We start from the raw sequence: 26,437 nt of genomic DNA, 5'->3' as shown, positions 1-26,437 counted from the left end.
GCAGAATGACCCTTGACTGACAGCAGTTCCCTTTTAAAAGAATAAAGTGAGATTTCGATCATCCCTGAAGGCAATTGTGCAGTGGGGCTCAGGACTACGCGGCGCAGAGACTGTTTTTGAAGCCACAGGTGATAGACAAGGAGGGAGGGAAGGACGTAAAACCAGCCCAGTCTGAAACACTCAAACAAACTAATATTCCTTAACCTCCAAAGGCAGGTTTTGAAATTTCAAATTGGAAATCCGGGACAGACAGCACATCCCTTTGAAACAGACACAGAATGATGAGGGTCTGATAGCACACCATTTTACAGAGACAGAGAATGATCTTGGACAGACAGCAAATCCCCTTAAAAGGGACACGGAAATAGAATGAATAAAAACAGATAAATATGTAAAACTCGGCAGGTCGTGCAGATTTTGTGGAGGAAGAATCCGGTTTCACGTTCTGTCGGATAATAATTCCGATATTTCAGGAAAAAGTTAAAGATTACAGATGTTTTCAACAAAAATAGCGCCTGGAAAAAATACGCAGCGAGAAATGTCAAATGGGAACGTTTGTGATGGAGCGGAACGAAGGAGTGATTAAATAATACATGGCACAATGGAGAAAGGCAAAGTGGGTGGTAATCGGGCAATAACGTAACAAAGGATGGTCCAGAGGAAGTGTTAGTGGGAATAGCAGAACCATTAACAGAAAATAGGAGCGGTGCTTATCATCCGATACGTTGAACCTAATGTTGAGGCCAGAAGACGAGAACATGCTTACAATATAGGGTATCACCGCCTTTTAATCAGACCAGGCAGCTTTGCCAGCCCGGATTGATTTCCTGTATGCTTTGAATTCGGCAGCCAAGGGACGAATTCAAAAAGCAGCTTCTCTCATCTTTTCAGCTCTAGAGAACCAGGACGCACTCAAATTCAGGGCAGAGGTGGAGATTGACGCTGAATGTATGCTTATCCCAATTGAGGTGAACTTATGCGTACAGACAGGAAGATATACTGATCAAGTATCGGCCGGAACCAAACAAGGCTTTCGGTTATCCAACGAGTCACAGAGCCGAGTACCTCTGAGATATTTTAACTTTACTCAGTTTGGCGGGTTTCACTTTGCTCTGGGATTTGGATGCTAAGGGAACATCGGCGTAAAATCACGCATTTTAACGTGAAATACGTCTGTTTTCTCACATGTCGAGCGGCTGTTAGAAGCGGAAATTTGAGTAAAACATGGCGGGGCACGTCCGGGATTTGGCCCGTGATTCTCGCATTTCAAATGTGATCATTCCGAAGGGAGAATCATAACCGTGGACCAACGAGCCGCCGACAGTGAAAAGCGCAGCTCTCAGATTCTGACGGTGGTGAGAAATGATATTATGGCCCATCGTGCATGTGCTGTCTCTCAGATACCTATCGAATTAGTGCCCCTCGCCATTGTACTGCAACTGTTCTCCTTTTGACGAATATATTATTAATTTGAGACATGACATGAGAAAAGTACAGCATCCCTGCAAGTAAAAGGGGAATTTGGAGATGAGATGAAATGTGAATGTCAAAAAGTGTTTAAGCTGCAAGCCAACGACGACGAGAATGGGATTCGAACCCATGCGTGCAGAGCACAATGGATTAGCAGTCCATCGCCTTAACCTCACGGCCACCTCGTCTCTGCTGTAAGATATCGTCAGCCATTCAATCTCCTGCTTTTTGTATCCAAACAGAAATAATGTGCAAGAAAGTCCACTTCACAGCTTGCTCTGCCCGTGCATGCAGATCGACAATGATGAAAACTTGCCATGAGATTCTTTGAGCAAACAGCCTTCCTTCACTTCAGGTGAGTGACTGGAAGAGATGGTTGGTTTCTCGGCAGAATCACAACAAAGAATATAAAATGTCTCGTAGCGAGCTAAGTTGACCGCGGCAGGACTCGAACCTGCAATCTTCTGATAACTTTGCAGTTGTCATCGAAGTCAGACGCCTTATCCATTAGGCCACGCGGCCGCTGCCAGCAGCATTCATTGTGTTGTTGTATATATTGCGAGCAAATTCGGGGCAACTGCAATATCAAGGAGTGGATTCAGGAAAAGATGAGCATATTTCGAGTGAATGAACAGATGCACTGCGATCTGGTTGCGCACCGGCGCAGGCAACCCCAATGTAAATTGGAACACTATAGTTTAACAATTCGGTCATTGCAGCTGAAATCATACTCCTTCTCAAACAATACAGGATGACCCGGGTTTATGAGAAAATCCGTTTTAAAGGGAAAGATTATGAACCGGAACTGACAACCAGCCCATTTAAACAGACACAGAATGATCCGGGATTGCAAGGACATCCCTTTTACCCAGATGCAGAATGACCCTTGACTGACAGCAATTCCCTTTTAAAAGAATAAAGTGAGATTTCGATCATCCCTGAAGGCAATTGTGCAGTGGGGCTCAGGACTACGCGGCGCAGAAACTGTTATTGAAGCCACAGGTGATAGACAAGGAGGGAGGGAAGGACGTAAAACCAGCCCAGTCTGAAACACTCAAACAAACTAATATTCCTTAACCTCCAAAGGCAGGTTTTGAAATTTCAAATTGGAAATCCGGGACAGACAGCACATCCCTTTGAAACAGACACAGAATGATGAGGATCTGATAGCACACCATTTTACAGAGACAGAGAATGATCTTGGACAGACAGCAAATCCCCTTAAAAGGGACACGGAAATAGAATGAATAAAAACAGATAAATATGTAAAACTCGGCAGGTCGTGCAGATTTTGTGGAGGAAGAATCCGGTTTCACGTTCTGTCGGATAATAATTCCGATATTTCAGGAAAAAGTTAAAGATTACAGATGTTTTCAACAAAAATAGCGACTGGAAAAAATACGCAGTGAGAAATGTCAAATGGGAACGTTTGTGATGCAGCGGAACGAAGGAGTGATTAAATAATACATGGCACAATGGAGAAAGGCAAAGTGGGTGGTAATCGGGCAATAACGTAACAAAGGATGGTCCAGAGGAAGTGTTAGTGGGAATAGCAGAACCATTAACAGAAAATAGGAGCGGTGCTTATCATCCGATACGTTGAACCTAATGTTGAGGCCAGAAGACGAGAACATGCTTACAATATAGGGTATCACCGCCTTTTAATCAGACCAGGCAGCTTTGCCAGCCCGGATTGATTTCCTGTATGCTTTGAATTCGGCAGCCAAGGGACGAATTCAAAAAGCAGCTTCTCTCATCTTTTCAGCTCTAGAGAACCAGGACGCACTCATATTCAGGGCAGAGGAGGAGATTGACGCTGAATGTATGCTTATCCCAATTGAGGTGAACTTATGCGTACAAACAGGAAGATATACTGATCAAGTATCGGCCGGAACCAAACAAGGCTTTCGGTTATCCAACGAGTCACAGAGCCGAGTACCTCTGAGATATTTTAACTTTACTCAGTTTGGCGGGTTTCACTTTGCTCTGGGATTTGGATGCTCAGGGAACATCGGCGTAAAATCACACGTTTTAACGTGAAATACGTCTGTTTTCTCACATGTCGAGCGGCTGTTAGAAGCGGAAATTTGAGTAAAACATGGCGGGGCTCGTCCGGGATTTGGCCCGTGACTCTCGCATTTCAAATGTGATCATTCCGAAGGGAGAATCATAATCGTGGACCAACGAGCCGCCGACAGTGAAAAGCGCAGCTCTCAGATTCTGACGGTGGTGAGAAATGATATTATGGCCCATCGTGCATGTGCTGTCTCTCAGATACCTATCTAATTATTGCCCCTCGCCATTGTACTGCAACTGTTCTCCTTTTGACGAATATATTATTAATTTGAGACATGACATGAGGAAAGTACAGCAACCCTGTAAGTAAAAGGGGAATTTGGAGATGAGATGAAATGTGAATGTCAAAAAGTGGTTAAGCTGCAATCCAACGACGACGAGAATGGGATTCGAACCCATGCATGCAGAGAACAATGGATTAGCAGGCCATCGCCTTAACCTCTCGGCCACCTCGTCTCTGCTATAAGATATCGTCAGCCATTCAATCTCCTGCTTTTTGTATCCAAACAGAAATAATGTGCAAGAAAGTCCACTTCACAGCTTGCTCTGCCCGTGCATGCAGATCGACAATGATGAAAACTTGCCATGAGATTCTTTGAGCAAACAGCCTTCCTTCACTTCAGGTGAGTGACTGGAAGAGATGGTTGGTTTCTCGGCAGAATCACAAGAAAGAATATAAAATGTCTCGTCGCGAGCTAAGTTGACCGCGGCAGGACTCGAACCTGCAATCTTCTGATAACTTTGCGGTTGTCATCGAAGTCAGACGCCTTATCCATTAGGCCACGCGGCCGCTGCCAGCAACATTCATTGTGTTGTTGTATATATTGCGATCAAATTCGGGGCAACTGCAATATCAAGGAGTGGATTTAGGAAAAGATGAGCATATTTCGAGTGAATGAACAGATGCACTGCGATCTGGGTGCGCACCGGCGCAGGCAACCCCAATGTAAATTGGAACACTATAGTTTAACAATTCGGTCATTGCAGCTGAAATCATACTCCTTCTCAAACAATACAGGATGACCCGGGTTTATGAGAAAATCCGTTTTAAAGGGAAAGATTATGAACCGGAACTGACAACCAGCCCATTTAAACAGACACAGAATGATCCGGGATTGCAAGGACATCCCTTTTACCCAGATGCAGAATGACCCTTGACTGACAGCAGTTCCATTTTAAAAGAATAAAGTGAGATTTCGATCATCCCTGAAGGCAATTGTGCAGTGGGGCTCAGGACTACGCGGCGCAGAGACTGTTATTGAAGCCACAGGTGATAGACAAGGAGGGAGGGAAGGACGTAAAACCAGCCCGGTCTGAAACACACAAACAAACTACTATTCCTTAACATCCAAAGGCAGGTTTTGAAATTTCAAATTGGAAATCCGGGACGGACAGCAGATCCCTTTGAAACAGACACAGAATGATGAGGGTCTGATAGCACACCATTTTACAGAGACAGAGAATGATCTTGGACAGACAGCAAATCCCCTTAAAAGGGACACGGAAATAGAATGAATAAAAACAGATAAATATGTAAAACTCGGCAGGTCGTGCAGATTTTGTGGAGGAAGAATCCGGTTTCACGTTCTGTCGGATAATAATTCCGATATTTCAGGAAAAATTTAAAGATTACAGATGTTTTCAACAAAAATAGCGCCTGGAAAAAATACGCAGCGAGAAATGTCAAATGGGAACGTTTGTGATGCAGCGGAACGAAGGAGTGATGAAATAATACATGGCACAATGGAGAAAGGCAAAGTGGGTGGTAATCGGGCAATAACGTAACAAAGGATGGTCCAGAGGAAGTGTTAGTGGGAACAGCAGAACCATTACCAGACAATAGGAGCGGTGCTTATCATCTGATACGTTGAACCTAATGTTGAGGCCAGAAGACGAGAACATGCTTACAATATAGGGTATCACCGCCTTTTAATCAGACCAGGCAGCTTTGCCAGCCCGGATTGATTTCCTGTATGCTTTGAATTCGGCAGCCAAGGGACGAATTCAAAAAGCAGCTTCTCTCATCTTTTCAGCTCTAGAGAACCAGGACGCACTCATATTCAGGGCAGAGGTGGAGATTGACGCTGAATGTATGCTTATCCCAATTGAGGTGAACTTATGCGTACAGACAGGAAGATATACTGATCAAGTATCGGCCGGAACCAAACAAGGCTTTCGGTTATCCAACGAGTCACAGAGCCGAGTACCTCTGAGATATTTTAACTTTACTCAGTTTGGCGGGTTTCATTTTGCTCTGGGATTTGGATGCTAAGGGAACATCGGCGTAAAATCACACGTTTTAACGTGAAATACGTCTGTTTTCTCACATGTCGAGCGTCTGTTAGAAGCAGAAATTTGAGTAAAACATGGCGGGGCTCGTCCGGGATTTGGCCCGTGACTCTCGCATTTCAAATGTGATCATTCCGAAGGGAGAATCATAACCGTGGACCAACGAGCCGCCGACAGTGAAAAGCGCAGCTCTCAGATTCTGACGGTGGTGAGAAATGATATTATGGCCCATCGTGCATGTGCTGTCTCTCAGATACCTATCTAATTATTGCCCCTCGCCATTGTACTGCAACTGTTCTCCTTTTGACGAATATATTATTAATTTGAGACATGACATGAGGAAAGTACAGCAACCCTGTAAGTAAAAGGGGAATTTGGAGATGAGATGAAATGTGAATGTCAAAAAGTGGTTAAGCTGCAATCCAACGACGACGAGAATGGGATTCGAACCCATGCGTGCAGAGCACAATGGATTAGCAGGCCATCGCCTTAACCTCTCGGCCACCTCGTCTCTGCTATAAGCTATCGTCAGCCATTCAATCTCCTGCTTTTTGTATCCAAACAGAAATAATGTGCAAGAAAGTCCATTTCACAGCTTGCTCTGCCCGTGCATGCAGATCGACAATGATGAAAACTTGCCATGAGATTCTTTGAGCAAACAGCCTTCCTTCACTTCAGGTGAGTGACTGGAAGAGATGGTTGGTTTCTCGGCAGAATCACAACAAAGAATATAAAATGTCTCGTCGCGAGCTAAGTTGACCGCGGCAGGACTCGAACCTGCAATCTTCTGATAACTTTGCGGTTGTCATCGAAGTCAGACGCCTTATCCATTAGGCCACGCGGCCGCTGCCAGCAACATTCATTGTGTTGTTGTATATATTGCGATCAAATTCGGGGCAACTGCAATATCAAGGAGTGGATTTAGGAAAAGATGAGCATATTTCGAGTGAATGAACAGATGCACTGAGATCTGGGTGCGCACCGGCGCAGGCAACCCCAATGTAAATTGGAACACTATAGTTTAACAATTCGGTCATTGCAGCTGAAATCATACTCATAGAAACATAGAAACATAGAAAATAGGTGCAGGAGCAGGCCATTCAGCCCCTCTAGCCCGCACCGCCATTCAATGAGTTCATGGCTGAACATGAAACTTCAGTACCCCCTTCCTGCTTTCTCGCCATAACCGTTGATCCCCCGAGTAGTAAGGACTTCATCTAACTCCCTTTTGAATATATTTAGTGAATTGGCCTCAACTACTTTCTGTGGTAGAGAATTCCACAATACAGGATGACCCGGGTTTATGAGAAAATCCGTTTTAAAGGGAAAGATTATGAACCGGAACTGACAACCAGCCCATTTAAACAGACACAGAATGATCCGGGATTGCAAGGACATCCCTTTTACCCAGATGCAGAATGACCCTTGACTGACAGCAGTTCCCTTTTAAAAGAATAAAGTGAGATTTCGATCATCCCTGAAGGCAATTGTGCAGTGGGGCTCAGGACTACGCGGCGCAGAGACTGTTATTGAAGCCACAGGTGATAGACAAGGAGGGAGGGAAGGACGTAAAACCAGCCCGGTCTGAAACACACAAACAAACTACTATTCCTTAACATCCAAAGGCAGGTTTTGAAATTTCAAATTGGAAATCCGGGACGGACAGCACATCCATTTGAAACAGACACAGAATGATGAGGGTCTGATAGCACACCATTTTACAGAGACAGAGAATGATCTTGGACAGACAGCAAATCCCCTTAAAAGGGACACGGAAATAGAATGAATAAAAACAGATAAATACGTAAAACTCGGCAGGTCGTGCAGATTTTGTGGAGGAAGAATCCGGTTTCACGTTCTGTCGGGTAATAATTCCGATATTTCAGGAAAAATTTAAAGATTACAGATGTTTTCAACAAAAATAGCGCCTGGAAAAAATACGCAGCGAGAAATGTCAAATGGGAACGTTTGTGATGCAGCGGAACGAAGGAGTGATTAAATAATACATGGCACAATGGAGAAAGGCAAAGTGGGTGGTAATCGGGCAATAACGTAACAAAGGATGGTCCAGAGGAAGTGTTAGTGGTAATAGCAGAACCATTAACAGACAATAGGAGCGGTGCTTATCATCCGATACGTTGAACCTAATGTTGAGGCCAGAAGACGAGAACATGTTTACAATATAGGGTATCACCGCCTTTTAATCAGACCAGGCAGCTTTGCCAGCCCGGATTGATTTCCTGTATGCTTTGAAATCGGCAGCCAAGGGACGAATTCAAAAAGCAGCTTCTCTCATCTTTTCAGCTCTAGAGAACCAGGACGCACTCATATTCAGGGCAGAGGTGGAGATTGACGCTGAATGTATGCTTATCCCAATTGAGGTGAACTTATGCGTACAGACAGGAAGATATACTGATCAAGTATCGGCCGTAACCAAACAAGGCTTTCGGTTATCCAACGAGTCACAGAGCCGAGTACCTCTGAGATATTTTAACTTTACTCAGTTTGGCGGGTTTCACTTTGCTCTGGGATTTGGATGCTCAGGGAACATCGGCGTAAAATCACACGTTTTAACGTGAAATACGTCTGTTTTCTCACATGTCGAGCGGCTGTTAGAAGCGGAAATTTGAGTAAAACATGGCGGTGCTCGTCCGGGATTTGGCGCGTGACTCTCGCATTTCAAATGTGATCATTCCGAAGGGAGAATCATAATCGTGGACCAACGAGCCGCCGACAGTGAAAAGCGCAGCTCTCAGATTCTGACGGTGGTGAGAAATGATATTATGGCCCATCGTGCATGTGCTGTCTCTCAGATACCTATCTAATTAGTGCCCCTCGCCATTGTACTGCAACTGTTCTCCTTTTGACGAATATATTATTAATTTGAGACATGACATGAGGAAAGTACAGCAACCCTGTAAGTAAAAGGGGAATTTGGAGATGAGATGAAATGTGAATGTCAAAAAGTGGTTAAGCTGCAATCCAACGACGACGAGAATGGGATTCGAACCCATGCGTGCAGAGCACAATGGATTAGCAGTCCATCGCCTTAACCTCTCGGCCACCTCGTCTCTGCTATAAGATATCGTCAGCCATTCAATCTCCTGCTTTTTGTATCCAAACAGAAATAATGTGCAAGAAAGTCCACTTCACAGCTTGCTCTGCCCGTGCATGCAGATCGACAATGATGAAAACTTGCCATGAGATTCTTTGAGCAAACAGCCTTCCTTCACTTCAGGTGAGTGACTGGAAGAGATGGTTGGTTTCTCGGCAGAATCACAACAAAGAATATAAAATGTCTCGTACCGAGCTAAGTTGACCGCGGCAGGACTCGAACCTGCAATCTTCTGATAACTTTGCGGTTGTCATCGAAGTCAGACGCCTTATCCATTAGGCCACGCGGCCGCTGCCAGCAACATTCATTGTGTTGTTGTATATATTGCGATCAAATTCGGGGCAACTGCAATATCAAGGAGTGGATTTAGGAAAAGATGAGCATATTTCGAGTGAATGAACAGATGCACTGCGATCTGGGTGCGCACCGGCGCAGGCAACCCCAATGTAAATTGGAACACTATAGTTTAACAATTCGGTCATTGCAGCTGAAATCATACTCCTTCTCAAACAATACAGGATGACCCGGGTTTATGAGAAAATCCGTTTTAAAGGGAAAGATTATGAACCGGAACTGACAACCAGCCCATTTAAACAGACACAGAATGATCCGGGATTGCAAGGACATCCCTTTTACCCAGATGCAGAATGATCCTTGACTGACAGCAGTTCCCTTTTAAAAGAATAAAGTGAGATTTCGATCATCCCTGAAGGCAATTGTGCAGTGGGGCTCAGGACTACGCGGCGCAGAGACTGTTATTGAAGCCACAGGTGATAGACAAGGAGGGAGGGAAGGACGTAAAACCAGCCCGGTCTGAAACACACAAACAAACTACTATTCCTTAACATCCAAAGGCAGGTTTTGAAATTTCAAATTGGAAATCCGGGACGGACAGCACATCCATTTGAAACAGACACAGAATGATGAGGGTCTGATAGCACACCATTTTACAGAGACAGAGAATGATCTTGGACAGACAGCAAATCCCCTTAAAAGGGACACGGAAATAGAATGAATAAAAACAGATAAATACGTAAAACTCGGCAGGTCGTGCAGATTTTGTGGAGGAAGAATCCGGTTTCACGTTCTGTCGGATAATAATTCCGATATTTCAGGAAAAAGTTAAAGATTACAGATGTTTTCAACAAAAATAGCGCCTGGAAAAAATACGCAGCGAGAAATGTCAAATGGGAACGTTTGTGATGCAGCGGAACGAAAGGAGTGATTAAATAATACATGGCACAATGGAGAAAGGCAAAGTGGGTGGTAATCGGGCAATAACGTAACAAAGGATGGTCCAGAGGAAGTGTTAGTGGGAATAGCAGAACCATTAACAGACAATAGGAGCGGTGCTTATCATCCGATACGTTGAACCTAATGTTGAGGCCAGAAGACGAGAACATGCTTACAATATAGGGTATCACCGCCTTTTAATCAGACCAGGCAGCTTTGCCAGCCCGGATTGATTTCCTGTATGCTTTGAAATCGGCAGCCAAGGGACGAATTCAAAAAGCAGCTTCTCTCATCTTTTCAGCTCTAGAGAACCAGGACGCACTCATATTCAGGGCAGAGGTGGAGATTGACGCTGAATGTATGCTTATCCCAATTGAGGTGAACTTATGCGTACAGACAGGAAGATATACTGATCAAGTATCGGCCGTAACCAAACAAGGCTTTCGGTTATCCAACGAGTCACAGAGCCGAGTACCTCGTAGATATTTTAACTTTACTCAGTTTGGCGGGTTTCACTTTGCTCTGGGATTTGGATGCTCAGGGAACATCGGCGTAAAATCACACGTTTTAACGTGAAATACGTCTGTTTTCTCACATGTCGAGCGGCTGTTAGAAGCGGAAATTTGAGTAAAACATGGCGGGGCTCGTCCGGGATTTGGCCCGTGACTCTCGCATTTCAAATGTGATCATTCCGAAGGGAGAATCATAATCGTGGACCAACGAGCCGCCGACAGTGAAAAGCGCAGCTCTCAGATTCTGACGGTGGTGAGAAATGATATTATGGCCCATCGTGCATGTGCTGTCTCTCAGATACCTATCTAATTAGTGGCCCTCGCCATTGTACTGCAACTGTTCTCCTTTTGACGAATATATTATTAATTTGAGACATGACATGAGGAAAGTACAGCAACCCTGTAAGTAAAAGGGGAATTTGGAGATGAGATGAAATGTGAATGTGAAAAAGTGGTTAAGCTGCAATCCAACGACGACGAGAATGGGATTCGAACCCATGCGTGCAGAGCACAATGGATTAGCAGTCCATCGCCTTAACCTCTCGGCCACCTCGTCTCTGCTATAAGATATCGTCAGCCATTCAATCTCCTGCTTTTTGTATCCAAACAGAAATAATGTGCAAGAAAGTCCACTTCACAGCTTGCTCTGCCCGTGCATGCAGATCGACAATGATGAAAACTTGCCATGAGATTCTTTGAGCAAACAGCCTTCCTTCACTTCAGGTGAGTGACTGGAAGAGATGGTTGGTTTCTCGGCAGAATCACAACAAAGAATATAAAATGTCTCGTACCGAGCTAAGTTGACCGCGGCAGGACTCGAACCTGCAATCTTCTGATAACTTTGCGGTTGTCATCGAAGTCAGACGCCTTATCCATTAGGCCACGCGGCCGCTGCCAGCAACATTCATTGTGTTGTTGTAGATATTGCGATCAAATTCGGGGCAACTGCAATATCAAGGAGTGGATTTAGGAAAAGATGAGCATATTTCGAGTGAATGAACAGATGCACTGCGATCTGGGTGCGCAAAGGCGCAGGCAACCCCAATGTAAATTGGAACACTATAGTTTAACAATTCGGTCATTGCAGCTGAAATCATACTCCTTCTCAAACAATACAGGATGACCCGGGTTTATGAGAAAATCCGTTTTAAAGGGAAAGATTATGAACCGGAACTGACAACCAGCCCATTTAAACAGACACAGAATGATCCGGGATTGCAAGGACATCCCTTTTACCCAGATGCAGAATGACCCTTGACTGACAGCAGTTCCCTTTTAAAAGAATAAAGTGAGATTTCGATCATCCCTGAAGGCAATTGTGCAGTGGGGCTCAGGACTACGCGGCGCAGAGACTGTTATTGAAGCCACAGGTGATAGACAAGGAGGGAGGGAAGGACGTAAAACCAGCCCAGTCTGAAACACTCAAACAAACTAATATTCCTTAACCTCCAAAGGCAGGTTTTGAAATTTCAAATTGGAAATCCGGGACAGACAGCACATCCCTTTGAAACAGACACAGAATGATGAGGGTCTGATAGCACACCATTTTACAGAGACAGAGAATGATCTTGGACAGACAGCAAATCCCCTTAAAAGGGACACGGAAATAGAATGAATAAAAACAGATAAATATGTAAAACTCGGCAGGTCGTGCAGATTTTGTGGAGGAAGAATCCGGTTTCACGTTCTGTCGGATAATAATTCCGATATTTCAGGAAAAAGTTAAAGATTACAGATGTTTTCAACAAAAATAGCGCCTGGAAAAAATACGCAGCGAGAAATGTCAAATGGGAACGTTTGTGATGCAGCGGAACGAAGGAGTGATTAAATAATACATGGCACAATGGAGAAAGGCAAAGTGGGTGGTAATCGGGCAATAACGTAACAAAGGATGGTCCAGAGGAAGTGTTAGTGGGAATAGCAGAACCATTAACAGAAAATAGGAGCGGTGCTTATCATCCGATACGTTGAACCTAATGTTGAGGTCAGAAGACGAGAACATGCTTACAATATAGGGTATCACCGCCTTTTAATCAGACCAGGCAGCTTTGCCAGCCCGGATTGATTTCCTGTATGCTTTGAATTCGGCAGCCAAGGGACGAATTCAAAAAGCAGCTTCTCTCATCTTTTCAGCTCTAGAGAACCAGGACGCACTCATATTCAGGGCAGTGGTGGAGATTGACGCTGAATGTATGCTTATCCCAATTGAGGTGAACTTATGCGTACAAACAGGAAGATATACTGATCAAGTATCGGCCGGAACCAAACAAGGCTTTCGGTTATCCAACGAGTCACAGAGCCGAGTACCTCTGAGATATTTTAACTTTACTCAGTTTGGCGGGTTTCACTTTGCTCTGGGATTTGGATGCTCAGGGAACATCGGCGTAAAATCACACGTTTTAACGTGAAATACGTCTGTTTTCTCACATGTCGAGCGGCTGTTAGAAGCGGAAATTTGAGTAAAACATGGCGGGGCTCGTCCGGGATTTGGCCCGTGACTCTCGCATTTCAAATGTGATCATTCCGAAGGGAGAATCATAACCGTGGACCAACGAGCCGCAGACAGTGAAAAGCGCAGCTCTCAGATTCTGACGGTGGTGAGAAATGATATTATGGCCCATCGTGCATGTGCTGTCTCTCAGATACCTATCTAATTATTGCCCCTCGCCATTGTACTGCAACTGTTCTCCTTTTGACGAATATATTATTAATTTGAGACATGACATGAGGAAAGTACAGCAACCCTGTAAGTAACAGGGGAATTTGGAGATGAGATGAAATGTGAATGTCAAAAAGTGGTTAAGCTGCAATCCAACGACGACGAGAATGGGATTCGAACCCATGCGTGCACAGCACAATGGATTAGCAGGCCAGCGCCTTAACCTCTCGGCCACCTCGTCTCTGCTATAAGATATCGTCAGCCATTCAATCTCCTGCTTTTTGTATCCAAACAGAAATAATGTGCAAGAAAGTCCACTTCACAGCTTGCTCTGCCCGTGCATGCAGATCGACAATGATGAAAACTTGCCATGAGATTCTTTGAGCAAACAGCCTTCCTTCACTTCAGGTGAGTGACTGGAAGAGATGGTTGGTTTCTCGGCAGAATCACAACAAAGAATATAAAATGTCTCGTACCGAGCTAAGTTGACCGCGGCAGGACTCGAACCTGCAATCTTCTGATAACTTTGCGGTTGTCATCGAAGTCAGACGCCTTATCCATTAGGCCACGCGGCCGCTGCCAGCAACATTCATTGTGTTGTTGTATATATTGCGATCAAATTCGGGGCAACTGCAATATCAAGGAGTGGATTTAGGAAAAGATGAGCATATTTCGAGTGAATGAACAGATGCACTGCGATCTGGGTGCGCACCGGCGCAGGCAACCCCAATGTAAATTGGAACACTATAGTTTAACAATTCGGTCATTGCAGCTGAAATCATACTCCTTCTCAAACAATACAGGATGACCCGGGTTTATGAGAAAATCCGTTTTAAAGGGAAAGATTATGAACCGGAACTGACAACCAGCCCATTTAAACAGACACAGAATGATCCGGGATTGCAAGGACATCCCTTTTACCCAGATGCAGAATGATCCTTGACTGACAGCAGTTCCCTTTTAAAAGAATAAAGTGAGATTTCGATCATCCCTGAAGGCAATTGTGCAGTGGGGCTCAGGACTACGCGGCGCAGAGACTGTTATTGAAGCCACAGGTGATAGACAAGGAGGGAGGGAAGGACGTAAAACCAGCCCGGTCTGAAACACACAAACAAACTACTATTCCTTAACATCCAAAGGCAGGTTTTGAAATTTCAAATTGGAAATCCGGGACGGACAGCACATCCATTTGAAACAGACACAGAATGATGAGGGTCTGATAGCACACCATTTTACAGAGACAGAGAATGATCTTGGACAGACAGCAAATCCCCTTAAAAGGGACACGGAAATAGAATGAATAAAAACAGATAAATACGTAAAACTCGGCAGGTCGTGCAGATTTTGTGGAGGAAGAATCCGGTTTCACGTTCTGTCGGATAATAATTCCGATATTTCAGGAAAAAGTTAAAGATTACAGATGTTTTCAACAAAAATAGCGCCTGGAAAAAATACGCAGCGAGAAATGTCAAATGGGAACGTTTGTGATGCAGCGGAACGAAAGGAGTGATTAAATAATACATGGCACAATGGAGAAAGGCAAAGTGGGTGGTAATCGGGCAATAACGTAACAAAGGATGGTCCAGAGGAAGTGTTAGTGGGAATAGCAGAACCATTAACAGACAATAGGAGCGGTGCTTATCATCCGATACGTTGAACCTAATGTTGAGGCCAGAAGACGAGAACATGCTTACAATATAGGGTATCACCGCCTTTTAATCAGACCAGGCAGCTTTGCCAGCCCGGATTGATTTCCTGTATGCTTTGAAATCGGCAGCCAAGGGACGAATTCAAAAAGCAGCTTCTCTCATCTTTTCAGCTCTAGAGAACCAGGACGCACTCATATTCAGGGCAGAGGTGGAGATTGACGCTGAATGTATGCTTATCCCAATTGAGGTGAACTTATGCGTACAGACAGGAAGATATACTGATCAAGTATCGGCCGTAACCAAACAAGGCTTTCGGTTATCCAACGAGTCACAGAGCCGAGTACCTCGTAGATATTTTAACTTTACTCAGTTTGGCGGGTTTCACTTTGCTCTGGGATTTGGATGCTCAGGGAACATCGGCGTAAAATCACACGTTTTAACGTGAAATACGTCTGTTTTCTCACATGTCGAGCGGCTGTTAGAAGCGGAAATTTGAGTAAAACATGGCGGGGCTCGTCCGGGATTTGGCCCGTGACTCTCGCATTTCAAATGTGATCATTCCGAAGGGAGAATCATAATCGTGGACCAACGAGCCGCCGACAGTGAAAAGCGCAGCTCTCAGATTCTGACGGTGGTGAGAAATGATATTATGGCCCATCGTGCATGTGCTGTCTCTCAGATACCTATCTAATTAGTGGCCCTCGCCATTGTACTGCAACTGTTCTCCTTTTGACGAATATATTATTAATTTGAGACATGACATGAGGAAAGTACAGCAACCCTGTAAGTAAAAGGGGAATTTGGAGATGAGATGAAATGTGAATGTGAAAAAGTGGTTAAGCTGCAATCCAACGACGACGAGAATGGGATTCGAACCCATGCGTGCAGAGCACAATGGATTAGCAGTCCATCGCCTTAACCTCTCGGCCACCTCGTCTCTGCTATAAGATATCGTCAGCCATTCAATCTCCTGCTTTTTGTATCCAAACAGAAATAATGTGCAAGAAAGTCCACTTCACAGCTTGCTCTGCCCGTGCATGCAGATCGACAATGATGAAAACTTGCCATGAGATTCTTTGAGCAAACAGCCTTCCTTCACTTCAGGTGAGTGACTGGAAGAGATGGTTGGTTTCTCGGCAGAATCACAACAAAGAATATAAAATGTCTCGTACCGAGCTAAGTTGACCGCGGCAGGACTCGAACCTGCAATCTTCTGATAACTTTGCGGTTGTCATCGAAGTCAGACGCCTTATCCATTAGGCCACGCGGCCGCTGCCAGCAACATTCATTGTGTTGTTGTAGATATTGCGATCAAATTCGGGGCAACTGCAATATCAAGGAGTGGATTTAGGAAAAGATGAGCATATTTCGAGTGAATGAACAGATGCACTGCGATCTGGGTGCGCAAAGGCGCAGGCAACCCCAATGTAAATTGGAACACTATAGTTTAACAATTCGGTCATTGCAGCTGAAATCATACTCCTTCTCAAACAATACAGGATGACCCGGGTTTATGAGAAAATCCGTTTTAAAGGGAAAGATTATGAACCGGAACTGACAACCAGCCCATTTAAACAGACACAGAATGATCCGGGATTGCAAGGACATCCCTTTTACCCAGATGCAGAATGACCCTTGACTGACAGCAGTTCCCTTTTAAAAGAATAAAGTGAGATTTCGATCATCCCTGAAGGCAATTGTGCAGTGGGGCTCAGGACTACGCGGCGCAGAGACTGTTATTGAAGCCACAGGTGATAGACAAGGAGGGAGGGAAGGACGTAAAACCAGCCCAGTCTGAAACACTCAAACAAACTAATATTCCTTAACCTCCAAAGGCAGGTTTTGAAATTTCAAATTGGAAATCCGGGACAGACAGCACATCCCTTTGAAACAGACACAGAATGATGAGGGTCTGATAGCACACCATTTTACAGAGACAGAGAATGATCTTGGACAGACAGCAAATCCCCTTAAAAGGGACACGGAAATAGAATGAATAAAAACAGATAAATATGTAAAACTCGGCAGGTCGTGCAGATTTTGTGGAGGAAGAATCCGGTTTCACGTTCTGTCGGATAATAATTCCGATATTTCAGGAAAAAGTTAAAGATTACAGATGTTTTCAACAAAAATAGCGCCTGGAAAAAATACGCAGCGAGAAATGTCAAATGGGAACGTTTGTGATGCAGCGGAACGAAGGAGTGATTAAATAATACATGGCACAATGGAGAAAGGCAAAGTGGGTGGTAATCGGGCAATAACGTAACAAAGGATGGTCCAGAGGAAGTGTTAGTGGGAATAGCAGAACCATTAACAGAAAATAGGAGCGGTGCTTATCATCCGATACGTTGAACCTAATGTTGAGGCCAGAAGACGAGAACATGCTTACAATATAGGGTATCACCGCCTTTTAATCAGACCAGGCAGCTTTGCCAGCCCGGATTGATTTCCTGTATGCTTTGAATTCGGCAGCCAAGGGACGAATTCAAAAAGCAGCTTCTCTCATCTTTTCAGCTCTAGAGAACCAGGACGCACTCATATTCAGGGCAGAGGTGGAGATTGACGCTGAATGTATGCTTATCCCAATTGAGGTGAACTTATGCGTACAAACAGGAAGATATACTGATCAAGTATCGGCCGGAACCAAACAAGGCTTTCGGTTATCCAACGAGTCACAGAGCCGAGTACCTCTGAGATATTTTAACTTTACTCAGTTTGGCGGGTTTCACTTTGCTCTGGGATTTGGATGCTCAGGGAACATCGGCGTAAAATCACACGTTTTAACGTGAAATACGTCTGTTTTCTCACATGTCGAGCGGCTGTTAGAAGCGGAAATTTGAGTAAAACATGGCGGGGCTCGTCCGGGATTTGGCCCGTGACTCTCGCATTTCAAATGTGATCATTCCGAAGGGAGAATCATAACCGTGGACCAACGAGCCGCAGACAGTGAAAAGCGCAGCTCTCAGATTCTGACGGTGGTGAGAAATGATATTATGGCCCATCGTGCATGTGCTGTCTCTCAGATACCTATCTAATTATTGCCCCTCGCCATTGTACTGCAACTGTTCTCCTTTTGACGAATATATTATTAATTTGAGACATGACATGAGGAAAGTACAGCAACCCTGTAAGTAACAGGGGAATTTGGAGATGAGATGAAATGTGAATGTCAAAAAGTGGTTAAGCTGCAATCCAACGACGACGAGAATGGGATTCGAACCCATGCGTGCACAGCACAATGGATTAGCAGGCCAGCGCCTTAACCTCTCGGCCACCTCGTCTCTGCTATAAGATATCGTCAGCCATTCAATCTCCTGCTTTTTGTATCCAAACAGAAATAATGTGCAAGAAAGTCCACTTCACAGCTTGCTCTGCCCGTGCATGCAGATCGACAATGATGAAAACTTGCCATGAGATTCTTTGAGCAAACAGCCTTCCTTCACTTCAGGTGAGTGACTGGAAGAGATGGTTGGTTTCTCGGCAGAATCACAACAAAGAATATAAAATGTCTCGTACCGAGCTAAGTTGACCGCGGCAGGACTCGAACCTGCAATCTTCTGATAACTTTGCGGTTGTCATCGAAGTCAGACGCCTTATCCATTAGGCCACGCGGCCGCTGCCAGCAACATTCATTGTGTTGTTGTATATATTGCGATCAAATTCGGGGCAACTGCAATATCAAGGAGTGGATTTAGGAAAAGATGAGCATATTTCGAGTGAATGAACAGATGCACTGCGATCTGGGTGCGCACCGGCGCAGGCAACCCCAATGTAAATTGGAACACTATAGTTTAACAATTCGGTCATTGCAGCTGAAATCATACTCCTTCTCAAACAATACAGGATGACCCGGGTTTATGAGAAAATCCGTTTTAAAGGGAAAGATTATGAACCGGAACTGACAACCAGCCCATTTAAACAGACACAGAATGATCCGGGATTGCAAGGACATCCCTTTTACCCAGATGCAGAATGATCCTTGACTGACAGCAGTTCCCTTTTAAAAGAATAAAGTGAGATTTCGATCATCCCTGAAGGCAATTGTGCAGTGGGGCTCAGGACTACGCGGCGCAGAGACTGTTATTGAAGCCACAGGTGATAGACAAGGAGGGAGGGAAGGACGTAAAACCAGCCCGGTCTGAAACACACAAACAAACTACTATTCCTTAACATCCAAAGGCAGGTTTTGAAATTTCAAATTGGAAATCCGGGACGGACAGCACATCCATTTGAAACAGACACAGAATGATGAGGGTCTGATAGCACACCATTTTACAGAGACAGAGAATGATCTTGGACAGACAGCAAATCCCCTTAAAAGGGACACGGAAATAGAATGAATAAAAACAGATAAATACGTAAAACTCGGCAGGTCGTGCAGATTTTGTGGAGGAAGAATCCGGTTTCACGTTCTGTCGGATAATAATTCCGATATTTCAGGAAAAAGTTAAAGATTACAGATGTTTTCAACAAAAATAGCGCCTGGAAAAAATACGCAGCGAGAAATGTCAAATGGGAACGTTTGTGATGCAGCGGAACGAAAGGAGTGATTAAATAATACATGGCACAATGGAGAAAGGCAAAGTGGGTGGTAATCGGGCAATAACGTAACAAAGGATGGTCCAGAGGAAGTGTTAGTGGGAATAGCAGAACCATTAACAGACAATAGGAGCGGTGCTTATCATCCGATACGTTGAACCTAATGTTGAGGCCAGAAGACGAGAACATGCTTACAATATAGGGTATCACCGCCTTTTAATCAGACCAGGCAGCTTTGCCAGCCCGGATTGATTTCCTGTATGCTTTGAAATCGGCAGCCAAGGGACGAATTCAAAAAGCAGCTTCTCTCATCTTTTCAGCTCTAGAGAACCAGGACGCACTCATATTCAGGGCAGAGGTGGAGATTGACGCTGAATGTATGCTTATCCCAATTGAGGTGAACTTATGCGTACAGACAGGAAGATATACTGATCAAGTATCGGCCGTAACCAAACAAGGCTTTCGGTTATCCAACGAGTCACAGAGCCGAGTACCTCGTAGATATTTTAACTTTACTCAGTTTGGCGGGTTTCACTTTGCTCTGGGATTTGGATGCTCAGGGAACATCGGCGTAAAATCACACGTTTTAACGTGAAATACGTCTGTTTTCTCACATGTCGAGCGGCTGTTAGAAGCGGAAATTTGAGTAAAACATGGCGGGGCTCGTCCGGGATTTGGCCCGTGACTCTCGCATTTCAAATGTGATCATTCCGAAGGGAGAATCATAATCGTGGACCAACGAGCCGCCGACAGTGAAAAGCGCAGCTCTCAGATTCTGACGGTGGTGAGAAATGATATTATGGCCCATCGTGCATGTGCTGTCTCTCAGATACCTATCTAATTAGTGGCCCTCGCCATTGTACTGCAACTGTTCTCCTTTTGACGAATATATTATTAATTTGAGACATGACATGAGGAAAGTACAGCAACCCTGTAAGTAAAAGGGGAATTTGGAGATGAGATGAAATGTGAATGTGAAAAAGTGGTTAAGCTGCAATCCAACGACGACGAGAATGGGATTCGAACCCATGCGTGCAGAGCACAATGGATTAGCAGTCCATCGCCTTAACCTCTCGGCCACCTCGTCTCTGCTATAAGATATCGTCAGCCATTCAATCTCCTGCTTTTTGTATCCAAACAGAAATAATGTGCAAGAAAGTCCACTTCACAGCTTGCTCTGCCCGTGCATGCAGATCGACAATGATGAAAACTTGCCATGAGATTCTTTGAGCAAACAGCCTTCCTTCACTTCAGGTGAGTGACTGGAAGAGATGGTTGGTTTCTCGGCAGAATCACAACAAAGAATATAAAATGTCTCGTACCGAGCTAAGTTGACCGCGGCAGGACTCGAACCTGCAATCTTCTGATAACTTTGCGGTTGTCATCGAAGTCAGACGCCTTATCCATTAGGCCACGCGGCCGCTGCCAGCAACATTCATTGTGTTGTTGTAGATATTGCGATCAAATTCGGGGCAACTGCAATATCAAGGAGTGGATTTAGGAAAAGATGAGCATATTTCGAGTGAATGAACAGATGCACTGCGATCTGGGTGCGCAAAGGCGCAGGCAACCCCAATGTAAATTGGAACACTATAGTTTAACAATTCGGTCATTGCAGCTGAAATCATACTCCTTCTCAAACAATACAGGATGACCCGGGTTTATGAGAAAATCCGTTTTAAAGGGAAAGATTATGAACCGGAACTGACAACCAGCCCATTTAAACAGACACAGAATGATCCGGGATTGCAAGGACATCCCTTTTACCCAGATGCAGAATGACCCTTGACTGACAGCAGTTCCCTTTTAAAAGAATAAAGTGAGATTTCGATCATCCCTGAAGGCAATTGTGCAGTGGGGCTCAGGACTACGCGGCGCAGAGACTGTTATTGAAGCCACAGGTGATAGACAAGGAGGGAGGGAAGGACGTAAAACCAGCCCAGTCTGAAACACTCAAACAAACTAATATTCCTTAACCTCCAAAGGCAGGTTTTGAAATTTCAAATTGGAAATCCGGGACAGACAGCACATCCCTTTGAAACAGACACAGAATGATGAGGGTCTGATAGCACACCATTTTACAGAGACAGAGAATGATCTTGGACAGACAGCAAATCCCCTTAAAAGGGACACGGAAATAGAATGAATAAAAACAGATAAATATGTAAAACTCGGCAGGTCGTGCAGATTTTGTGGAGGAAGAATCCGGTTTCACGTTCTGTCGGATAATAATTCCGATATTTCAGGAAAGAGTTAAAGATTACAGATGTTTTCAACAAAAATAGCGCCTGGAAAAAATACGCAGCGAGAAATGTCAAATGGGAACGTTTGTGATGCAGCGGAACGAAGGAGTGATTAAATAATACATGGCACAATGGAGAAAGGCAAAGTGGGTGGTAATCGGGCAATAACGTAACAAAGGATGGTCCAGAGGAAGTGTTAGTGGGAATAGCAGAACCATTAACAGAAAATAGGAGCGGTGCTTATCATCCGATACGTTGAACCTAATGTTGAGGCCAGAAGACGAGAACATGCTTACAATATAGGGTATCACCGCCTTTTAATCAGACCAGGCAGCTTTGCCAGCCCGGATTGATTTCCTGTATGCTTTGAATTCGGCAGCCAAGGGACGAATTCAAAAAGCAGCTTCTCTCATCTTTTCAGCTCTAGAGAACCAGGACCCACTCATATTCAGGGCAGAGGTGGAGATTGACGCTGAATGTATGCTTATCCCAATTGAGGTGAACTTATGCGTACAAACAGGAAGATATACTGATCAAGTATCGGCCGGAACCAAACAAGGCTTTCGGTTATCCAACGAGTCACAGAGCCGAGTACCTCTGAGATATTTTAACTTTACTCAGTTTGGCGGGTTTCACTTTGCTCTGGGATTTGGATGCTCAGGGAACATCGGCGTAAAATCACACGTTTTAACGTGAAATACGTCTGTTTTCTCACATGTCGAGCGGCTGTTAGAAGCGGAAATTTGAGTAAAACATGGCGGGGCTCGTCCGGGATTTGGCCCGTGACTCTCGCATTTCAAATGTGATCATTCCGAAGGGAGAATCATAACCGTGGACCAACGAGCCGCAGACAGTGAAAAGCGCAGCTCTCAGATTCTGACGGTGGTGAGAAATGATATTATGGCCCATCGTGCATGTGCTGTCTCTCAGATACCTATCTAATTATTGCCCCTCGCCATTGTACTGCAACTGTTCTCCTTTTGACGAATATATTATTAATTTGAGACATGACATGAGGAAAGTACAGCAACCCTGTAAGTAAAAGGGGAATTTGGAGATGAGATGAAATGTGAATGTCAAAAAGTGGTTAAGCTGCAATCCAACGACGACGAGAATGGGATTCGAACCCATGCGTGCACAGCACAATGGATTAGCAGGCCAGCGCCTTAACCTCTCGGCCACCTCGTCTCTGCTATAAGATATCGTCAGCCATTCAATCTCCTGCTTTTTGTATCCAAACAGAAATAATGTGCAAGAAAGTCCACTTCACAGCTTGCTCTGCCCGTGCATGCAGATCGACAATGATGAAAACTTGCCATGAGATTCTTTGAGCAAACAGCCTTCCTTCACTTCAGGTGAGTGACTGGAAGAGATGGTTGGTTTCTCGGCAGAATCACAACAAAGAATATAAAATGTCTCGTACCGAGCTAAGTTGACCGCGGCAGGACTCGAACCTGCAATCTTCTGATAACTTTGCGGTTGTCATCGAAGTCAGACGCCTTATCCATTAGGCCACGCGGCCGCTGCCAGCAACATTCATTGTGTTGTTGTAGATATTGCGATCAAATTCGGGGCAACTGCAATATCAAGGAGTGGATTTAGGAAAAGATGAGCATATTTCGAGTGAATGAACAGATGCACTGCGATCTGGGTGCGCACCGGCGCAGGCAACCCCAATGTAAATTGGAACACTATAGTTTAACAATTCGGTCATTGTAGCTGAAATCATACTCCTTCTCAAACAATACAGGATGACCCGGGTTTATGAGAAAATCCGTTTTAAAGGGAAAGATTATGAACCGGAACTGACAACCAGCCCATTTAAACAGACACAGAATGATCCGGGATTGCAAGGACATCCATTTTACCCAGATGCAGAATGACCCTTGACTGACAGCAGTTCCCTTTTAAAAGAATAAAGTGAGATTTCGATCATCCCTGAAGGCAATTGTGCAGTGGGGCTCAGGACTACGCGGCGCAGAGACTGTTATTGAAGCCACAGGTGATAGACAAGGAGGGAGGGAAGGACGTAAAACCAGCCCGGTCTGAAACACACAAACAAACTACTATTCCTTAACATCCAAAGGCAGGTTTTGAAATTTCAAATTGGAAATCCGGGACGGACAGCACATCCCTTTGAAACAGACACAGAATGATGAGGGTCTGATAGCACACCATTTTACAGAGACAGAGAATGATCTTGGACAGACAGCAAATCCCCTTAAAAGGGACACGGAAATAGAATGAATAAAAACAGATAAATACGTAAAACTCGGCAGGTCGTGCAGATTTTGTGGAGGAAGAATCCGGTTTCACGTTCTGTCGGATAATAATTCCGATATTTCAGGAAAAAGTTAAAGATTACAGATGTTTTCAACAAAAATAGCGCCTGGAAAAAATACGCAGCGAGAAATGTCAAATGGGAACGTTTGTGATGCAGCGGAACGAAGGAGTGATTAAATAATACATGGCACAATGGAGAAAGGCAAAGTGGGTGGTAATCGGGCAATAACGTAACAAAGGATGGTCCAGAGGAAGTGTTAGTGGGAATAGCAGAACCATTAACAGACAATAGGAGCGGTGCTTATCATCCGATACGTTGAACCTAATGTTGAGGCCAGAAGACGAGAACATGCTTACAATATAGGGTATCACCGCCTTTTAATCAGACCAGGCAGCTTTGCCAGCCCGGATTGATTTCCTGTATGCTTTGAAATCGGCAGCCAAGGGACGAATTCAAAAAGCAGCTTCTCTCATCTTTTCAGCTCTAGAGAACCAGGACGCACTCAAATTCAGGGCAGAGGTGGAGATTGACGCTGAATGTATGCTTATCCCAATTGAGGTGAACTTATGCGTACAGACAGGAAGATATACTGATCAAGTATCGGCCGGAACCAAACAAGGCTTTCGGTTATCCAACGAGTCACAGAGCCGAGTACCTCTGAGATATTTTAACTTTACTCAGTTTGGCGGGTTTCACTTTGCTCTGGGATTTGGATGCTAAGGGAACATCGGCGTAAAATCACGCATTTTAACGTGAAATACGTCTGTTTTCTCACATGTCGAGCGGCTGTTAGAAGCGGAAATTTGAGTAAAACATGGCGGGGCACGTCCGGGATTTGGCCCGTGACTCTCGCATTTCAAATGTGATCATTCCGAAGGGAGAATCATAACCGTGGACCAACGAGCCGCCGACAGTGAAAAGCGCAGCTCTCAGATTCTGACGGTGGTGAGAAATGATATTATGGCCCATCGTGCATGTGCTGTCTCTCAGATACCTATCGAATTAGTGCCCCTCGCCATTGTACTGCAACTGTTCTCCTTTTGACGAATATATTATTAATTTGAGACATGACATGAGGAAAGTGCAGCAACCCTGTAAGTAAAAGGGGAATTTGGAGATGAGATGAAATGTGAATGTCAAAAAGTAGTTAAGCTGCAAGCCAACGACGACGAGAATGGGATTCGAACCCATGCGTGCAGCGCACAATGGATTAGCAGTCCATCGCCTTAACCTCTCGGCCACCTCGTCTCTGCTATAAGATATCGTCAGCCATTCAATCTCCTGCTTTTTGTATCCAAACAGAAATAATGTGCAAGAAAGTCCACTTCACAGCTTGCTCTGCCCGTGCATGCAGATCGACAATGATGAAAACTTGCCATGAGATTCTTTGAGCAAACAGCCTTCCTTCACTTCAGGTGAGTGACTGGAAGAGATGGTTGGTTTCTCGGCAGAATCACAACAAAGAATATAAAATGTCTCGTACCGAGCTAAGTTGACCGCGGCAGGACTCGAACCTGCAATCTTCTGATAACTTTGCGGTTGTCATCGAAGTCAGACGCCTTATCCATTAGGCCACGCGGCCGCTGCCAGCAACATTCATTGTGTTGTTGTAGATATTGCGATCAAATTCGGGGCAACTGCAATATCAAGGAGTGGATTTAGGAAAAGATGAGCATATTTCGAGTGAATGAACAGATGCACTGCGATCTGGGTGCGCAATGGCGCAGGCAACCCCAATGTAAATTGGAACACTATAGTTTAACAATTCGGTCATTGCAGCTGAAATCATACTCCTTCTCAAACAATACAGGATGACCCGGGTTTATGAGAAAATCCGTTTTAAAGGGAAAGATTATGAACCGGAACTGACAACCAGCCCATTTAAACAGACACAGAATGATCCGGGATTGCAAGGACATCCCTTTTACCCAGATGCAGAATGACCCTTGACTGACAGCAGTTCCCTTTTAAAAGAATAAAGTGAGATTTCGATCATCCCTGAAGGCAATTGTGCAGTGGGGCTCAGGACTACGCGGCGCAGAGACTGTTATTGAAGCCACAGGTGATAGACAAGGAGGGAGGGAAGGACGTAAAACCAGCCCAGTCTGAAACACTCAAACAAACTAATATTCCTTAACCTCCAAAGGCAGGTTTTGAAATTTCAAATTGGAAATCCGGGACAGACAGCACATCCCTTTGAAACAGGCACAGAATGATGAGGGTCTGATAGCACACCATTTTACAGAGACAGAGAATGATCTTGGACAGACAGCAAATCCCCTTAAAAGGGACACGGAAATAGAATGAATAAAAACAGATAAATATGTAAAACTCGGCAGGTCGTGCAGATTTTGTGGAGGAAGAATCC

At 44.6% G+C, this 26,437-nt stretch overlaps 22 non-coding genes across 22 annotated transcripts; all 22 read right to left on the bottom strand.

The window, feature by feature from the left end:
* Window positions 1-1,576: 1,576 nt before the first annotated feature.
* trnas-gcu (transfer RNA serine (anticodon GCU)) lies at window positions 1,577-1,658 on the bottom strand. Its single transcript has one exon. It is a non-coding gene; the product is annotated as a tRNA-Ser (tRNA).
* A 245-nt stretch (window positions 1,659-1,903) lies between these two features.
* On the bottom strand, window positions 1,904-1,992 carry trnar-ucg (transfer RNA arginine (anticodon UCG)). The gene is given in 2 exon segments: window positions 1,904-1,939; window positions 1,956-1,992. It is a non-coding gene; the product is annotated as a tRNA-Arg (tRNA).
* A 1,928-nt stretch (window positions 1,993-3,920) lies between these two features.
* Window positions 3,921-4,002, bottom strand: trnas-gcu (transfer RNA serine (anticodon GCU)). The gene has a single exon. It is a non-coding gene; the product is annotated as a tRNA-Ser (tRNA).
* A 245-nt stretch (window positions 4,003-4,247) lies between these two features.
* On the bottom strand, window positions 4,248-4,336 carry trnar-ucg (transfer RNA arginine (anticodon UCG)). Its single transcript is given in 2 exon segments — window positions 4,248-4,283; window positions 4,300-4,336. It is a non-coding gene; the product is annotated as a tRNA-Arg (tRNA).
* Window positions 4,337-6,264: 1,928 nt separating this feature from the next.
* trnas-gcu (transfer RNA serine (anticodon GCU)) lies at window positions 6,265-6,346 on the bottom strand. The gene has a single exon. It is a non-coding gene; the product is annotated as a tRNA-Ser (tRNA).
* Window positions 6,347-6,591: 245 nt separating this feature from the next.
* On the bottom strand, window positions 6,592-6,680 carry trnar-ucg (transfer RNA arginine (anticodon UCG)). Its single transcript is given in 2 exon segments — window positions 6,592-6,627; window positions 6,644-6,680. It is a non-coding gene; the product is annotated as a tRNA-Arg (tRNA).
* Window positions 6,681-8,824: 2,144 nt separating this feature from the next.
* On the bottom strand, window positions 8,825-8,906 carry trnas-gcu (transfer RNA serine (anticodon GCU)). Its single transcript has one exon. It is a non-coding gene; the product is annotated as a tRNA-Ser (tRNA).
* A 245-nt stretch (window positions 8,907-9,151) lies between these two features.
* On the bottom strand, window positions 9,152-9,240 carry trnar-ucg (transfer RNA arginine (anticodon UCG)). Its single transcript is given in 2 exon segments — window positions 9,152-9,187; window positions 9,204-9,240. It is a non-coding gene; the product is annotated as a tRNA-Arg (tRNA).
* A 1,929-nt stretch (window positions 9,241-11,169) lies between these two features.
* On the bottom strand, window positions 11,170-11,251 carry trnas-gcu (transfer RNA serine (anticodon GCU)). The gene has a single exon. It is a non-coding gene; the product is annotated as a tRNA-Ser (tRNA).
* A 245-nt stretch (window positions 11,252-11,496) lies between these two features.
* trnar-ucg (transfer RNA arginine (anticodon UCG)) lies at window positions 11,497-11,585 on the bottom strand. Its single transcript is given in 2 exon segments — window positions 11,497-11,532; window positions 11,549-11,585. It is a non-coding gene; the product is annotated as a tRNA-Arg (tRNA).
* Window positions 11,586-13,513: 1,928 nt separating this feature from the next.
* Window positions 13,514-13,595, bottom strand: trnas-gcu (transfer RNA serine (anticodon GCU)). Its single transcript has one exon. It is a non-coding gene; the product is annotated as a tRNA-Ser (tRNA).
* Window positions 13,596-13,840: 245 nt separating this feature from the next.
* Window positions 13,841-13,929, bottom strand: trnar-ucg (transfer RNA arginine (anticodon UCG)). The gene is given in 2 exon segments: window positions 13,841-13,876; window positions 13,893-13,929. It is a non-coding gene; the product is annotated as a tRNA-Arg (tRNA).
* Window positions 13,930-15,858: 1,929 nt separating this feature from the next.
* On the bottom strand, window positions 15,859-15,940 carry trnas-gcu (transfer RNA serine (anticodon GCU)). Its single transcript has one exon. It is a non-coding gene; the product is annotated as a tRNA-Ser (tRNA).
* Window positions 15,941-16,185: 245 nt separating this feature from the next.
* Window positions 16,186-16,274, bottom strand: trnar-ucg (transfer RNA arginine (anticodon UCG)). The gene is given in 2 exon segments: window positions 16,186-16,221; window positions 16,238-16,274. It is a non-coding gene; the product is annotated as a tRNA-Arg (tRNA).
* Window positions 16,275-18,202: 1,928 nt separating this feature from the next.
* Window positions 18,203-18,284, bottom strand: trnas-gcu (transfer RNA serine (anticodon GCU)). The gene has a single exon. It is a non-coding gene; the product is annotated as a tRNA-Ser (tRNA).
* A 245-nt stretch (window positions 18,285-18,529) lies between these two features.
* On the bottom strand, window positions 18,530-18,618 carry trnar-ucg (transfer RNA arginine (anticodon UCG)). Its single transcript is given in 2 exon segments — window positions 18,530-18,565; window positions 18,582-18,618. It is a non-coding gene; the product is annotated as a tRNA-Arg (tRNA).
* Window positions 18,619-20,547: 1,929 nt separating this feature from the next.
* On the bottom strand, window positions 20,548-20,629 carry trnas-gcu (transfer RNA serine (anticodon GCU)). Its single transcript has one exon. It is a non-coding gene; the product is annotated as a tRNA-Ser (tRNA).
* A 245-nt stretch (window positions 20,630-20,874) lies between these two features.
* On the bottom strand, window positions 20,875-20,963 carry trnar-ucg (transfer RNA arginine (anticodon UCG)). The gene is given in 2 exon segments: window positions 20,875-20,910; window positions 20,927-20,963. It is a non-coding gene; the product is annotated as a tRNA-Arg (tRNA).
* A 1,928-nt stretch (window positions 20,964-22,891) lies between these two features.
* trnas-gcu (transfer RNA serine (anticodon GCU)) lies at window positions 22,892-22,973 on the bottom strand. The gene has a single exon. It is a non-coding gene; the product is annotated as a tRNA-Ser (tRNA).
* Window positions 22,974-23,218: 245 nt separating this feature from the next.
* On the bottom strand, window positions 23,219-23,307 carry trnar-ucg (transfer RNA arginine (anticodon UCG)). The gene is given in 2 exon segments: window positions 23,219-23,254; window positions 23,271-23,307. It is a non-coding gene; the product is annotated as a tRNA-Arg (tRNA).
* A 1,928-nt stretch (window positions 23,308-25,235) lies between these two features.
* Window positions 25,236-25,317, bottom strand: trnas-gcu (transfer RNA serine (anticodon GCU)). Its single transcript has one exon. It is a non-coding gene; the product is annotated as a tRNA-Ser (tRNA).
* Window positions 25,318-25,562: 245 nt separating this feature from the next.
* Window positions 25,563-25,651, bottom strand: trnar-ucg (transfer RNA arginine (anticodon UCG)). Its single transcript is given in 2 exon segments — window positions 25,563-25,598; window positions 25,615-25,651. It is a non-coding gene; the product is annotated as a tRNA-Arg (tRNA).
* Window positions 25,652-26,437: the final 786 nt, after the last annotated feature.

The sequence above is a fragment of the Pristiophorus japonicus genome, unplaced genomic scaffold, assembly GCF_044704955.1.
Source record: "Pristiophorus japonicus isolate sPriJap1 unplaced genomic scaffold, sPriJap1.hap1 HAP1_SCAFFOLD_49, whole genome shotgun sequence".
Classification (NCBI taxonomy): Eukaryota; Metazoa; Chordata; class Chondrichthyes; family Pristiophoridae; genus Pristiophorus; species Pristiophorus japonicus.
The sequence above is the reverse complement of the archived record's forward strand: the minus strand, read 5'-3'. Positions and strand labels throughout refer to the sequence as shown.